Genomic DNA, 16,013 nt, shown 5'->3' with positions numbered 1-16,013 from the left:
AAAAATGTGGAGGAATTGAAAGCCTAATGGGAAATACAAAATGGTGTGGCTAACTGCTTTGGAAAACATTCTGGCAGTTCCTCAGATGATTAAACATAGAGTTACCATATGACCCAGCAATTCTGCCCCCAGGTGTATAACTGAGTGAGACAAAAACATATGTCCACACAAAAACTTGCGTACAAAGGTTTACAGAAGTATTATTCATAGTAGCCAAAAGCTCAAAACAATCCAAATGTCCATCAGCTGATGAATTCAGAAACAAAATGATATACATCTATACAATGGAATATTATTTGGCCATAAAAAAGAATGAAGGAACTGATACATACTACAACTTGGAAGAACCTTGAACATTATGCCAAGTGAAAGAATCCAGTTGTAAAAGACCATATATGATATGATTCCATTTACATGAAATGTCCAGAAAAGGGAAATCTATAGAGAGAACAGATTAGTGGTTGGGTAGCACTGGGAGGGGAACAGAGGGGAAAAGGTTGATAGCTAAACAGTAGGGAGTTTCCTTTTGAGGTGATAATGTTCTAAAAAATTATTTATTTATTTTTTTGTTTATTTTTGGCTGTGTCATGAAGCTTGTGGGATCTTAGTTCCCCGACCAGGGACTGAACCCAAGCCCTTGGCAGTGAAAGCGCAGAGTCCTAACCACTGGACCACCACGAATTTCCCAAAATGTTCTAAAATTGACTGTTGTAATGGTTGCATATGTCTATAAATATACTCAAAACCATTTAATTGTACACTCTGAATGGATAATTTGCATGGTATGCGAATTATATCTCAATAAAGCTATCCTAAAAAACTCTTTAAATATAGCAGTGGCCAAGAGGTCACTCCTGTGATTCTTATTAAAAATGAAAAGAATTCTCCACCCCCCCGTGAAAGGCTAATTGTCTTATACTCATTTACCTAGTAAATGGCCTAAAAGTTGAATAGCCCAAGCTTTTAAGTAATCTCTGACTCCGTCCCCTCACCTCTGACAATAGTCAGTCAGCTAGTTACCAATGTGACTGGATTCTGTCTCCAGACCATCTACTACAAGCAACACCTTCTCCTCTCCATCTACACTGCAAAGACTTTAGGTCCTCACCTTTCTTCATCTACGATGGCCATCTAATGGATCTTCCTGGCTCTAGTCTCTCTCTCCTTCACTCAGCTATAGCCTCTAGTTGGCCTATCTAAAGCCCAAGTCTTAGTATATGTCATCATTACTCTTATTTTTCACAGAGCCTCCAATGGCTCTTTGTTTTTCCTAGGGATGAAACCCAAACTCCTTGATAAAACATTCATTCACATATCTAAGTACTGGAAAAACAGAATTAAGCAAAAACTGACATGGGCCTTGTCCTCATGGAGCTTAATGTCAATGAATATCTTTGCAACTACTCATGCAAATCAAGGTAAAATAGCAATTGTGTTAAGTACAATGAAGGGCAAATGCTTACACAGCATTATAAAAGAGCTTACAATTGTGTGTGTGTGTGCACGCGAAACAGACACATACAGATACATACATACACGCACAAACACAAACACACACACACACACACACACACACACCCCTGATCGGGAAAATGAACAAAGGCTTCCCTGAGTAGGTACTGTTCAGTATGAAATTTGACGGTTATGTAGGAAGTAAACTGGGAAATGAAGGGAAAGGTAAGTGTTTAGGGTAGAGAGAAAAGCATGTGTAAAGGCAAGAAAGAACAGGAGCACAGCTAGTATAAAGAACTTAAAGGCAGCCCATGGGAGGAAAAAGTACAGAAGGAAGAGGGTTAAGAAATTAGACTCAGGACCAGAGAGGCTAGATCACATAGTTTATAGACTTTATAGACCATATTAAAGATTTGTGTGTGTGTGCAATTTACTAAGCAGAAGAATTATAAAAGCACATCTGCATATTGTGATGATTACCTTGGCTATTAAGTAGAGAACAGCTTTGAGAAATCTAGAATGGAAGTAAAGATATTTGTTAGGAGATAACTGCAGTGGTACAAATAGGAGATGACAACAGCTTAAACAAACTGGTCGCCACGCTTTTTTGATCATGTACCCCCCACCACTAAGAAATTTTTGCATTTGTATCTCCCAAATACGTATATTGAATGCATTATTATTTAACTAGTATATATTATGTAAAACCAAAATATTGAAATTTTAAAGGGCTCAGATAAAATAATATTCTAGAGTAATTTAAAAATTATATTTATCAATAACAACAACACTTTTCTTACACACAAAAAAAAATATATTGTGCTTCAAAGGTCTGACACTAAAACTGGCTTGATATTTGGTTTCACTGGACATCACAAAGACACAGCTATACAAATGGAAGTGCTATACTTACTAAATCATGATACCAAAATTTCAATCTTATACCTTAATTATGCAAAGGTTTCTGTTGAAATTGAGCTAATAGATTTCCAATGTTCAATGATACAAAACAGGTTTTCAAGAAAATAAATTAAAAGGTTGTGGTTTAATATTTTTAGGAAATAGGTTCAAAACCCACTGAAGTTAGAAAATTCTGTTTCTAAGTCTTTAAAGTTTGCACATATGACAATCATCATAGTTTCTGTCAACAATAAAAAATACATAGTAATGACATTATTTTTAAAATCCTGTTTTCCTAGCTTGAGGCAGTTACTTTTTCATTCATTAAGACATCACTTTTATTCTAAGAAGAGGGTTTAATTTATTATTATTATTTTAAATATGTTATGAAAAGATCTAATGTATTTGGGACTTGTGTGTGAAAGAGAGGGGAGAGGGGAGAGGGAGAAAGGAGTGAGGGAGGGAGGGAGGAAGGAGAGAAGAGGGAGGGAGAGAAAGGAAGGGAAGGAGGTGTCTAATTCATTTTTTTTTTTAGCTTGAATTATGCATTTATATAATTCAAGATAGAGAGGTACAGATACTACATTTATTTTTGATGTGATTATTTTAAAATACTAACATTGTAGTGGTTTGGGGGACTAGGTCAGAGCCAGATATTCTTCAGAATCATTATGGATTAAGCACTGCCTTTCGATGAATTATTTTCCTTTTTTTTTTTTTATAAGTGAGCTAACTTCTTATGTCATTAAACAAATAATCAGTGAGCTTCTGCGTTAGTATAAAAGGTATATGGGAGTGCCACACAGGTTCTCCATGAAGGAAGGAGGAGGAAAAATTATTTATACTTTAGGATTTAACTTCTGTTATATCTTTCTTTGAGTGGTACACACACAAAAAAATTGCTTTTCAAGTATTTTATAACTGAAAAAGAATCTAACAATGTCTTAAACTGATACTACCAGAAGAACCTGCACTTTCATCAATCTATATATAGCTAACTTTGTGCAATGCACGATTTATTCTAATATTTGTTTCCTGAATCTTTAGCTTTGCTTTCTAAGCCTGTTTCAATAGTGTTTCCTGACAAAGGAATGCATTTTAGTATGTTTTCTCTGTGTTCTCTCTGTACTGGATTTCAGTCATTTTCATTGGAGTAAAAAGACCGAGTTTTTAAACAAAGGTTATAGAACACTGGGAGAAACATCAAAAGAAGTTTTTAATAAAATTTTATTAGGCCTGATTTATGTTTAAGGACTGAACTGAATACCACATAATTCAAAATATCACTAAGTACAAATTATGATGCTTTCAGTTTCATCAGTTACTATCTCAAGGCACTTGCTATATACACTAAAAGCAAGGTTAATGATAAACATGCATGTTCAAACTACTGTTGATAATCTGGACTTTTTTTTCTTTTTTCTGCTATGGCATCTTTGTTTCTACTTTGTAGTGGCAGATGAAGAGCTCATAATACGAGAAGGACAATCTCAACTCTGCCATTTTCTTGTTTGGTCAGAAATGCATTTTAGTGTTATTTTCATTCAGTAGTTTCACTGCAGGTATGTCTTTTAAGCCATTTGTGCATTAGTGAAGATTAGTTGAATTAAAACCAGTTAATACAATCTGTAAATCATCTTAACCAAGCACACTTAAAACTGTAATATGACACAGCTAGGAAGAACAAATGAATGAAAACAACTCTATCAATTTTCCATATTGAAAAGACCTAAACTTCTCTTGGGATACCTCACATACCAGACATAAAATGTGACCATCTGCCATTCGGATCAAGAGACAGCAAAATGTACATATTTGATTTTTCTTTTAAAATTAAAAAGCAAATAAATTGGGATTTTTAGAACTAAAAAATAAGAATAAACTTTTCATCCCCCACCCCCCATTCTCCAATGCACACAACACTGGGGTATATGTTCTCCACTCTGGAGACCACTGACTTACCACAGCAGTAACAATAAAGATGGAGAAAAATGAATGAAATTGAAATGCATTAAAGGAATTAAAATCATTAGGACTTGGTGACAGTCTATGAGGTGTGATGAAGAGGAAAGTGCCAAACATAACTCCTATAAGGTTTCCTAGCTTCACTAAGATATGGAACAGAAGAAGAGAACCATGCTTGTTTTTCTCTTTGCTTTTTGATTGGGAGAATCATGACTTCTCCTCATGTTTAACTGTGCATCCAATTAAATACTAACATGTAATTCTTTTTTCTTTCTTTTGTATTATTTCATTTCTACAACCAAATGTTTGACACACTGGCAGAACACATTTCTTCTTTTGTATTCTCTTATAGTACTCAACACAATGCCCAGAAAACTTACTTTTAATGGTAGAGGGAGAGATAGAAGAGAAAAATGAGCAGCTGAAGAAACAAAGTAAATCTGGATGAGCAGTGTATAGTGGGAGACAAGGAAGAAATAGGTTAAACAACATTCAGTGCTCATGAGAAGCTCAATGAAGATAGAAAATGAAAAACATTAATTGGAGTTGCCAAAATGGGCCCCTGGTGATCTTAATGGTTTTGGTGAGACACTGAGAGTGAAAGCAAGATCAGCTTGGACTGAGGATTAAATGGAGGAAAGTATACAGACAGCAAATATGAACCACTCTTGAATAAGATTAACTCTGAAGTGGAGGAGTAGCTGGAGAACAACATGGAACAGACTGGATTTTTTTGTTGTTGTTGTGTTGTTTTTAAATGGGACAGATAAAGAATGGTTAAGCAAATGATAGTGATTCACTAATAAACTAGCTCTCCAAATATGTTCTTAAACTCAACTTCTCACCCATGACTATGAACTGCTCTTTCAGATCTGTTAATGGGTAGGAAATCCTCTCTGTTGTGCTCCTCATCTTCCCACGTGCTTCTGGCACTCCTATACGTCCCCTTCTAATCCCGGTTGTTGTCATCTTCTCTAGGATGCCATCTCCAAACTCCCTGAGTATCAAAACTTTGTCCCTTCTCTGTCCGCTCATTAGACTTAGTCCATATGGTTAGTGCACAAGGAGAATAAATACCTATTAAAGCTTCATATAAAGCTTTAAGCTACATTATACGTGAAGCTGTATTCACTGAAAATTCACAGCATGAGACAAGCTATAAAAAGCAAAACCCTGTAAAAGCAACCCAACCAAAGCAATAATCATTAAGCAGCTAACTGAGCGGTTGCATAAATATCAAAAATCTAAACACAGTTACCTGAGTATATATACCCAAATTCAGTCAATAAACATTTACTGAATAGCTATTATGTGCCAGGAACTATTCTACACATTGACACCATCTAAATGGTTCAGTGCTGTATATACATCACCTAGAACACTGCCAGGGATTGTTCAGAACATACAGTGAATCTGAGTAAAGGCAGTCAAAAGCTTTAGTTTGCTTGAAACTATCACTGGAAAATCTACCAACCTATCTCTAACTACACCCATTCACTCTGCTTTCCCTCCTGTGAAAAAGAATGACCTAATTGTGCTCTATTCTAAGGCCAATCTTCTCTACTTGGGCATGAATGTCAATCCCTCTTGTGGAGATTTCCTAAGGTTACCTTCTCTCTTTCCCAAATATCACTTGTTTTTCCCTTTTTACAAAATCATTTTCATCAGCATATAAATACGATAAAATGTCCTCATCTTATAAAAAATACCCCCCTGATAATACCACCATACCCTTTTGGCACCACCACATTTCTCTGCTCCCTTTTACAGACAATACCTCAAAAGAAAATCTCCATTTATATAATCATTGTCTCCAATACTTTTTGAGCCCACTGCAATCATTCTTTTGCCCTCACCATTCTAACTAAAAGTGTCACCAATAAAGAATACATTGTCAGGGACTTGCTGGTGGTCCAGTGGTTAAAAATCTGCCTTCCACTGCAGGGGACGCAGGTTCGATCCCAGGTTGGGGAACTAAGATCCTACATGCCGCGGAGCAACTAAGCCTGCGTGCCACAACTACTGAGCCCTTGCGCTCTAGAGCCCGTGTGCCACAACTAGAGAGAAGCCTGTGTGCCACAACAAAGAGCCCGCACATCACAATGAAAGATTCCACATGCCGCTACGAAGATCCCACGTGCCACAGCTAAGACCCAATGTAGCCAAATAAATAAATAAATATTTTTTAAAAAAGAATACACTGTCAAATACCATATGATATCACTTGTATATGGAATCTAAAATATGACAAAAATGAACTTACCTATGAAACAGAAACAGACTCACAGACATAAAGAACAGCCTTGTGGTTGCCAAGGAGGAGGGGGTGGGAGAGGGATGGATTGGGAGTTTGGGATTAGCAGATGTAAACTATTATATACAGAATGGATAAACAACAAGGTCCTACTGTACAGCACAGGGAACTATATTCAATATCCCATGATAAACCATAATGGAAAAGAATATGAAAAAGAATGTATATGTATATATAACTGAATCACTGCTATACAGCAGAAATTAACACAACATTGTAAATCAATTATACTTCAATAAAATTAAAAAAAAATTTTTTTAAAGCTGGAAAGAAAGAAAAAGCATTGCAATAAAAAATACATTCTTGGGAATTCCCTGGTCATCCAAGTGGTTAGGACTCCACACTCTCACTGCAGAGGGCTCAGGTTCAGTCCCTGGTCTTGGAAATAAGATCCCACTAGCCCTATGGTGTGACCAAAAAGACTGTAAATAAATAAAAATTTTTAAAAAATACATTGTCAAATTTAGTATCTGAAACATAGTAAGAACTTAGTATCTGTTTGATAAAACACATAAACATATCAGGTTTACAGAGATGAAAACTAAAATATCTGAGATTAAAAATATGTCAAACTGGATTAATAGCAAACTAGATGATGCAGAACAAAAGTTTACTGAACCTGAAGATACAGCAATAGAAACAACTCAAAATGAAACAACAAAAGATAAAAGATTGAGAAAAATGAAGAGCACATTACTACACTGTTGAACAACTTCAAGAGGCCCACTGTACATGTAATTGGAGTCTCTAAAGAAGAGGGAAAAGGAAGTAAGTGAGTACAGAAAAATATTTTGAGGTAGTAATAGCAAAATTTTCCCAAATATGATGAAAACTATGAACCCAAAGTTCCAAGAAGCTAAAAACAAACAAACCCAAGCACAAGAAAAATGAAGAGAATCACACCAAGACACATCATAAATGAACAACTTAAAATCAGTTGCAACCAGAATACTCTTAAAAGCAGCCAGAAAAAAAAAAAGACACATTATACACAGATGAAGAAAGAACAACAATAAATTACTTATCAGAAACAATGCAAGCCAGAAGACAATGGATCAACATCTTCAACCTAGAGATCTATATTTAGTGACTGTATCTTAAAAACAAAAAAGAAAAGGTGAAATAAAAATTTATTTCAGACATACAAAAGCTAAAAGCATTTATCACCAGCAAATAAGCACTATAAAGAAAAGTTAAAGAAGTCCTCCAGGTAGGAGGAAAATGATACCAGAGAGGAATCTGGATTAACACAAAGGAAGAAAGAGCAAATGAAATGGTAACTATATGGGGAAATACAAAAGCCTTTTTTTCCTATTATTTAAATCTCTTTAAAAAATAATAGACTTTTGGGGCTTCCCTGGTGGTGCAGTGGTTGAGAATCCACCTGCCAATGCAGGGGACACGGGTTCGAGCCCTGGTCTGGGAGGATCCCACATGCCACAGAGCAACTGGGCCCGTGAGCCACAACTACTGAGCCTGCGCGTCTGGAGCCTGTGCTCCGCAACAGGAGAGGCCGTGATAGTGAGAGGCCTGCGCACCACGATGAAGAGTGGCCCCCGCTCGCCACAACTAGAGAAAGCCCTCGCACAGAAACGAAGACCCAACACAGCCAAAAATAAATAAATTAATTAATTAATTTAAAAAAAATAGACTTTTAAAATGATTAACAATTTTGTGGGGTTTATAACTTACATGAAAAGTAAATGTATGCAACAACAGGATACGGAGAAGTGAAAAACGCAAGCATAATGTTGAGAAATTTTTATATAATAGAAAAGAATGGCTTAGTATTACTTGAGATAGATTTCAGTAAGTTAAAGATACATTCTACAAACCCTGAAGTAAACATTCAATAACCCAAGAATTACAGCTAATAAGCCAAAAATGAAATGTAATAATAAAAAATACTCAATCCAAAAAGAAGGCAAAAAAGACCAGATGGGGCAGGTAGATATCAAAAAGCAAGATGGCAGAGATAAACCCACCCATGTCAATAATCACATTAAATATAAATGGACTAAATACCCCCCAAAAAGAGGAGAGTGTCAGACTGAATACAAAAAAGCTCTAGACAAAATTATGCTACCTATAAGAAATGCATTTTAAATGCAAGAACACAGGTTAAATGTAAAGGATGGAAAAAGGTATACAACTTAACATTAATCAAAAGAAAGCTAAGTGGTTATATTAATATCAGGCAAAGTAAATTTTATAGCAAAGAATAATATCAGGATTAAAGGGAGGTCATTTCATAACGATAAGGGGCCAATTCGTCTAGAGCTAATAACAATCCCAAATGTTCAAGCACCTAAAAGCAGAACTTGAAAAAGTAGGAATGAATAAGTAAGGACAAAGAGACAAATTCAAAGTATAGTTGGAGATTAACTATAAATTAATAATTGGTAGAACGAGAATTAAAAAGAATAAAAACACAGAAAACTTGAATAACACCATAACTAACTTGATCTAATTGACATTTACAGGACACTCCACTTGACAACGGTACACTCTTTTCAAGGGTACACAAAACATTTACCAGAAGAGACAATATTCTGGGCCATAAAATAGTCTTAACAAATGTAAAAGGATTCAAGTCACACAAAATATGTTCTCTGACCACAACGGAATTAAACCACAAATCAATAACAGAAGATATATGAAAAAAATCTCCAAATATTTGGAAACTAAATGACACTTCAGAATAACCCACAGAACAAAGAAGAAATCAAAGAAATCAGAAGTTTATGTTGAGGGAATTCCCTGGCAGTCCAGTGGTTAGGACTCCGTGCTTCCACTGCAGGGGGCACAAGTTGGATCCCTAGTCAGGGAACTAAGATCTGGCATGCCATGCATGATGTGGCCAAAACAAAACAAAACACAACAACAACAACAAAAAAGTTATGTTGAACTGAATAAAAATGAAAACATAAAATATCAAAATCTCTGGGATGTAAACGAAACATTACTTAGAGGGTAATTTATAGCATTAAAATCCTATATTAGAAAGTGAGAAAGATCTCAAATCAACAACCTTAGCTTCCAGTTTAAGAATTTTTTTAAAAGAAGAGCAAAATAAAGCAAAACAAAGCAGAACAAAAAAGTAATAAAGATCAGTGTAGAAATCAATGCAACAAAATTGAAAACAATGGAGAGAGGGAAAAAAAGCAGTTTTTTAAAAATAAGATCAATAAAACTTACAAACCTCTAGACAGATGAAAAAGAGAGAAGAAACACATTACCAATAATAGGAATAAGAGAAGTGGCATCACAACAGATTTTTAAAAGTATAATAAAAGAAAATTATCAAAAACTTTACATCAATAAATTTGACAACATTTGATAATGAGTAGGTAAAATGGACAAATCCCTTGAAAGACACAACTGCCAAAGCAGACACAAGGAGAAATAGATAACATGATTATATACATTCAATTTTTACAAAACTGTCCTACGAAGGAAACTCAATACTCACAGGGCTTCACTGGTTAATTCTAGCAAACATTTAGGAAGAAATAATACCAATTCTACACAAACTATTCCAGAAAATGGAGAAGAAGGAATTATGTGCCAACTCATTCTATGAGGTCAGCATTACTCTGATACCAAAGCCAGACAAAGACAACAAGAAAAGAAAATTACAGACCAGTATCCCTCAGAAACACAGGTGCAAAAATTCTGAAAAAAAATATTTTTGAAAATCAAATTCAACACTATATAAAGCAGATAATACATAATGACTAAGTGGAGTTTTTACCAGGAAATGTAATGCTGATTTAAAAATTTAAAATTAACCAATGTAGTCACCATTTTACAGACAAAAAAAAGGAAAATCCTCTGACTATATCAATAAATTGAAAGAACACATTCAAAAAATCCAAAATTCATTCCTGATAAGAACTCTCAGGTAAATAAAAATAGAAGGGAACTTCCTCAACTTAATAAATGACAGCAGGTTTCCCTGGTGGTGCAGTGGTTAATGCAGGGGACACGGGTTCGATCCCTGCAATCTGCCTGCCAATGCAGGGGACATGGGTTCGATCCCTGGTCTGGGAAGATCCCACATGCTGCTGAGCAACTAAGCCCGTACACCACAACTACTGAGCCTGCGCTCTAGAGCCCGCGAGCCACAACTACTGAGCCTGCATGCCACAACTACCAGAGCCCACGTGTGTAGAGCCCAGGCTCCGCAACAAGAGAAGCCACCGCAATGAGAAGCCTGCGCATCGCAACGAAGAGCAGCTCCCGCTTGCCGCAACCAGAGAAAGCCTGTGTGCAGGAACGAAGACCCAATGCAGCCAAAAAAACAAAAAACAAGAAGATCCAGTCACAAAAGACCACATGTTGCATGACTCTATTTATATGAAATGTCCAGAATAGGCAAATCTACAGAGATATAATGTAAGATCAGTGGTTGCCTAGAGGCTGGGGGGTGGGGAATGGGGTTGGAGGAAATGGGAAGGTGACTGCTAAAGGGTACAAGGTTTCTTTCTGGGGTGATGAAAATGTTCTAAAATAATTGCGGTGATGGTTACACAACTCTAAATATACTAAAACCCAGTGAATTGTACATTTTAAATGGATGAACTGTATGGTATGTATATTACATCTCAATGAAATAGTTACCAAAAAAAAGGAAAAGTAGCTATTAGCCAGAATTATGAACTTATATCCAAAGTCTTCGGATAAACTCAAGCTTTAACTTACAATTAAAAAAGAGGTATACCTATTAAATAAGAGACAGAATATTAAAAAATAATTATTTAACCCAAAAGGATCTCAAGAAAGGGAACAAAGAAAGAAAGAGCTGATGGGACAAATAGAAAACAAGTAGCAAATGGAACACTTAAACCCTACAACACTAATGATTACATTAAAGGGAAATCTTTTGAATGTGCCAAGATTACACACTACATGGGCAGAGTAAATAAAAAATCAAGACCCAATTATATGCCACCTATAAGAAATTCACTTTAAATATAAAGGCACAAAAAGATTAAAAATAAAAGAATAGAAAATGTTAAACCATGTTAACCATAAATTCTTAAAAAGCTGGAGTAGCTTTTATATGAATATCAGACAAAGGAGAGTTGATTGTCAAACGAAATAGCACAGCAAAAGGAACCATAAACAAAACGAAAAGACAACCTACAGAATGGGAGAAAATATTGCAAACAATGCGACCAACAAGGGCTTAATTTCCAAAATATACAAACAGCTCATATAACTCAATAACAAAAAAAAAACAACCCAATCAAAACATGGACAGAAGACCTAAATAGGCATTTCTCCAAAGAAGACATACAGATGGCCAACAGGCGCATGAAAAGATGCTCAACATTGCTAATTATTAGAGAAATGAAAATCAAAACTAAAATGAGGTACCACCACACCCTGGTCAAAATGGCCATCATTAAAAAGTCTACAAGTAGGGACTTCCCTGGTGGCACAGTGGTTAAGAATCCGCCTGCCAATGCAGGGGACACGGGGTTGAGCCCTGGTCTTGGGAAGATCCCACATGCCGCGGAGCAACTAAGCCCGTGCGCCACAACTACTGAGCCTGTGCTCTAGAGCCCGTGAGCCACATCTACTGAGCCCGCATGCCACAACTACTGCAGCCCGTGTGCCTAGAGCCTGTGCTCTGCAACAAAGAGAAGTCACCGCAATGAGAAGCCCGCACACCACAACAAAGAGTAGCCCCCGCTTGCCACAACCAGAGAAAGCCCATGCACAGCAACGAAGACGCAACACAGCCAAAAAATAAATAAATAAATAAATTAATTAATTAATTTTAAAAAAGTCTGCAAATAACAAATGCTGTAGAGGGTGGGGAGAAAAGGGAACCCTCCTATACTGTTGGTGGGAATGTAAGTTGGTACAGCCACTATGAAAAACAGTGTGGAGGTTACTCAGAAAACTAAAAATAGAATTATCATATGATCAAACAAAATAAACTTCAGAACAAGCATTAATACTAGATACATAGAGGGAAATCTTATAATGAAAAAAAAAGAGATCAATTCATCAGAAAGACACAGAAATCCTAAATGTATGTGTACCTAAGGACAAAGCTCCAAAATAGATGAGCCCAAAATGGACAAAACTGAAAGGAAACATACAGAACCACGAATACAGATGCAGGTGTCAACACTCTCCTTTCAGTAACTGAGAGGACAAGTTGATAGAAAGTCAGTAAAAATATAGATGACTTAAACACTCTCAACCAACCATATCTAATTGACACATATAGAACATATTGTGTCTGGTGCACATGGAAGAGTCACCAAGAGAGATCATTTACTAGGCCTGAGAACATTTGAATAAATTTAAAAGGACTGAAATTCTACAGCATATATTCTCTGACAAGAATATAAATAAATTAGAAATCAGTAACAGAATAATATCTGGAAAATCTTCAAATACTTCAAAATAAAACTACATACTTCTAAATAAAACAAAGAAGTCACACAGGGAATTAGGAAATATTCTACACAGAATGATAATAAAAACACAATATATCACCATTTGTGAGGTACATTTAAAACAGGGCTTAGAGGGAAATTGATAGTTTTATATACTTAAAACAAGAAATGTTTACAATCTATGATCTAAGCTTCCAACTTAAGAAATCAGGAGAAAAGCAAATGAAACCCAAAGTAAGTAGAAAGGGACTTCCCTGGTGGCACAGTGGTTAAGAATCTGCCTGCCAAGGCAGGGGACACGGGTTCGAGCCCTGGTCTGGGAAGATCCCACATGCCGCGGAGCAACTAAGCCCGTGTGCCCCAACTACTGAGCCTGCGCTCTAGAGCCCGCGAGCCACAACTACTGAGCCCATGCACGTAGAGTCTGTGCTCCGCAACAAAAGAAGCCACTGCAATGAGAAGCCCATGCACTGCAGTGAAGAGTACCCCCGGTCACTACAACTAGAGAAAGCCCACGTGCAGCAACGAAGACCCAATGCAGCCAAAAATAAATAAATAAATAAAAATTTAAAAAAAAAAGAATCTTCAAAATAAGTAGAAAGAAGAAGATAATCACAGTAAAAGCAAAAATCAAAGAAACAGAAAACTGAAAAAAACTAAAAGATGGTTCTTGGAAATGACCAACAAAACTGATAAACGTCTAGCTAGACAAATCAAGGAAAACAAAAAGAGACTACAAATCACCAATAGCAGGGAAAAAAGGACTTCACTATAGATCTTACAGACATTAAAGAGTAAGTATAGATTATAAATAACTGTGCCAATAAATTTGACTGAAACGAACAAAATTACTAAAACTGACATAAGAAATAGAAAATCTGAATAGCTCTATATTTAATAAAGAAATTTAATTTGTAATTTAAAACCTTCCAATATAGAATACTAGGGGTACAGATAGCTTCACTGATGAATTATATTAAACATACAGGGAAGAATTAATACTAATATTTCACAAACTATTTCAGAAAATAGAGATGAAGGGAACATTTCTTTGCTCCTTTTAAGAAGCTAGCACTATCCTGATATCAAAGCAAAGACGTTATTAGAAAAAAACAAAACAAAACTACAATCATCACCCACCCAACTCTGGCATCACCACCACCACGACACACACACACGACAAAGGCCAAAGTTTGAACTGATATTTCAAAGAGAAGGCAAAGGCAAATATTTGAACTGATATTTCAAAGAGAAGAATGGCCAATAAGTTCATAAAGAGGTTGAACATCATTAGTCATAAGGGAAATACAAATTAAAATCAATATGAGATACCTCTACATGCCCACTAAAATGGCTAAAACTAAACAGAATGACAATAGAAAATGTAGGCAAGGATGTAGAACAAATGAAACTATCATACACTGCTGGGAAATGGGAGTGGGATAAGGTAGGAGTGTGATACAATCAATTTAACACACACTTAACACATGACCCAGCAATTCTACTTTTTTCCATATGACTCAGTATTTACCCATAAGAAAAGAAAATATAAACACAAATGACTGTTAGTGAATGTTTATAAATACTTAATTCTTAATAGCCCAAATCTAGAAACAACCCAAATGTTCATCAACAGGTGAATGGATAAATAAATTTTGGTATTTTCATCCAACAGAAATAAAAATGAACTATGAATAAAAAGGAAAAAATTACTGATATATTCAAGAACATGGAAGAATTCCAGAAGTATATACTGAGCAAAAGAATGCAAATATATATGCCAAAAAATTATACACTGTATGGAGTACATTTATATGAAATTCTAGAAAAAGCAAAACTTACCTATAGTAACATAAAACAGGTCAGCAATTGTGTGGGGCCAGTGGTGGGGGTGAGGGGGACTGGAAAGGAACTTGAGGGAACTTTGTGGGGTGACAGAAATGTTCTAATTCTTGATTAACGTGGTGGTTACACAGGTGCATATGTCTATCAAAACTGAGGCTGTACATTAAATATACGTGCATTTTTAATGTGTAAACAAAGTTGACTTAAAAAAGTAAAAGAGTGGTATGGCACACATATAGGCAGATGTGAGTGATATACCTCACATCACTCACAAAAATAAACTGGGCTAAATATAAACAAAGAAAACAATCACAAAAAACTGCAATCACATTAAACGAAAAATAAGAAGATATGTTTATGATCCTGGAGAAGGAAAAGCTTTCTTTAACAAGACATTAAAAAGCAAAAGCTTTATAGAAGAAAAAGATAAATTTATTCATCAAAATTAAAATCTTCTAGACCATAAAACTTAAAAGGGCTCTAACTGGGAGAAACATTTGCAGTATGTGGAATAAATTACTTGAATCCAGAATTCAAACAACACAAAACAAAAAAAGAAATTCTCTCCTGAAACTTATTCAGTGAAAGATGTAGCCCAAAAGGCAGAGGAAATAGGCCAATTCATCCACATAGAAGTTAAATGGACTAAAGATGATGAACCTTACTAGCAATCTAGGAAATGGAATGCCATTTCCCACTCAAAAGACTGGTACTTAAAATAACAAATAGTGGTGTGCATGTAAGCAATAATAGAGAATACAAGTGGGAGTACTGACTAGTATAATCACTATGGAGGGGATTTGAGAGAATATATTAACTATATACTCTCAATATCCAACAATTATACTTCTTGCTCTTTACACAAAAGAAACTCATATGCACACAAGAAGGCATGAACAAAGTTATCCACTATAGCAATGTTTACAATTTAACTTGGCAACAAGTTAAATACCAACGGGAAATGGCTAAATAAAGTAAGATATACTTATAAAATGGATGCAGTTAAAAGAACTGAAATACCTCTATATGTAATATATTATCTATATATAATCTCTCTCTATATATATATAAAAATAACATGAAAAAGTCTCTAAGATCTATTGCTGACTGATGAAAAA

The 16,013-nt window shown here is 35.5% G+C and overlaps 1 protein-coding gene and 1 long non-coding RNA gene across 7 annotated transcripts in view; one reads left to right on the top strand and one right to left on the bottom strand.

Annotated features, from left to right (window-relative positions):
• AFF4 (ALF transcription elongation factor 4) overlaps nt 1-16,013 on the bottom strand; it is a 97,498-nt gene that overhangs the window by 37,502 nt on the left and 43,983 nt on the right. The window lies entirely within an intron of this gene.
• LOC309657420 overlaps nt 1,976-16,013 on the top strand; it is a 1,054,509-nt gene continuing 1,040,471 nt past the window's right edge. The window contains exon 1 of the long non-coding RNA XR_014261806.1: nt 1,976-13,472. This is a non-coding gene — a long non-coding RNA (uncharacterized lncRNA). The remainder of the gene's footprint in view (nt 13,473-16,013) is intronic.

This window comes from Balaenoptera physalus (assembly GCF_965194825.1).
Source record: "Balaenoptera physalus genome assembly, chromosome: 3".
NCBI classification, from domain to species: Eukaryota; Metazoa; Chordata; class Mammalia; order Artiodactyla; family Balaenopteridae; genus Balaenoptera; species Balaenoptera physalus.
This window is presented reverse-complemented; position numbering and strand designations above follow the sequence as displayed.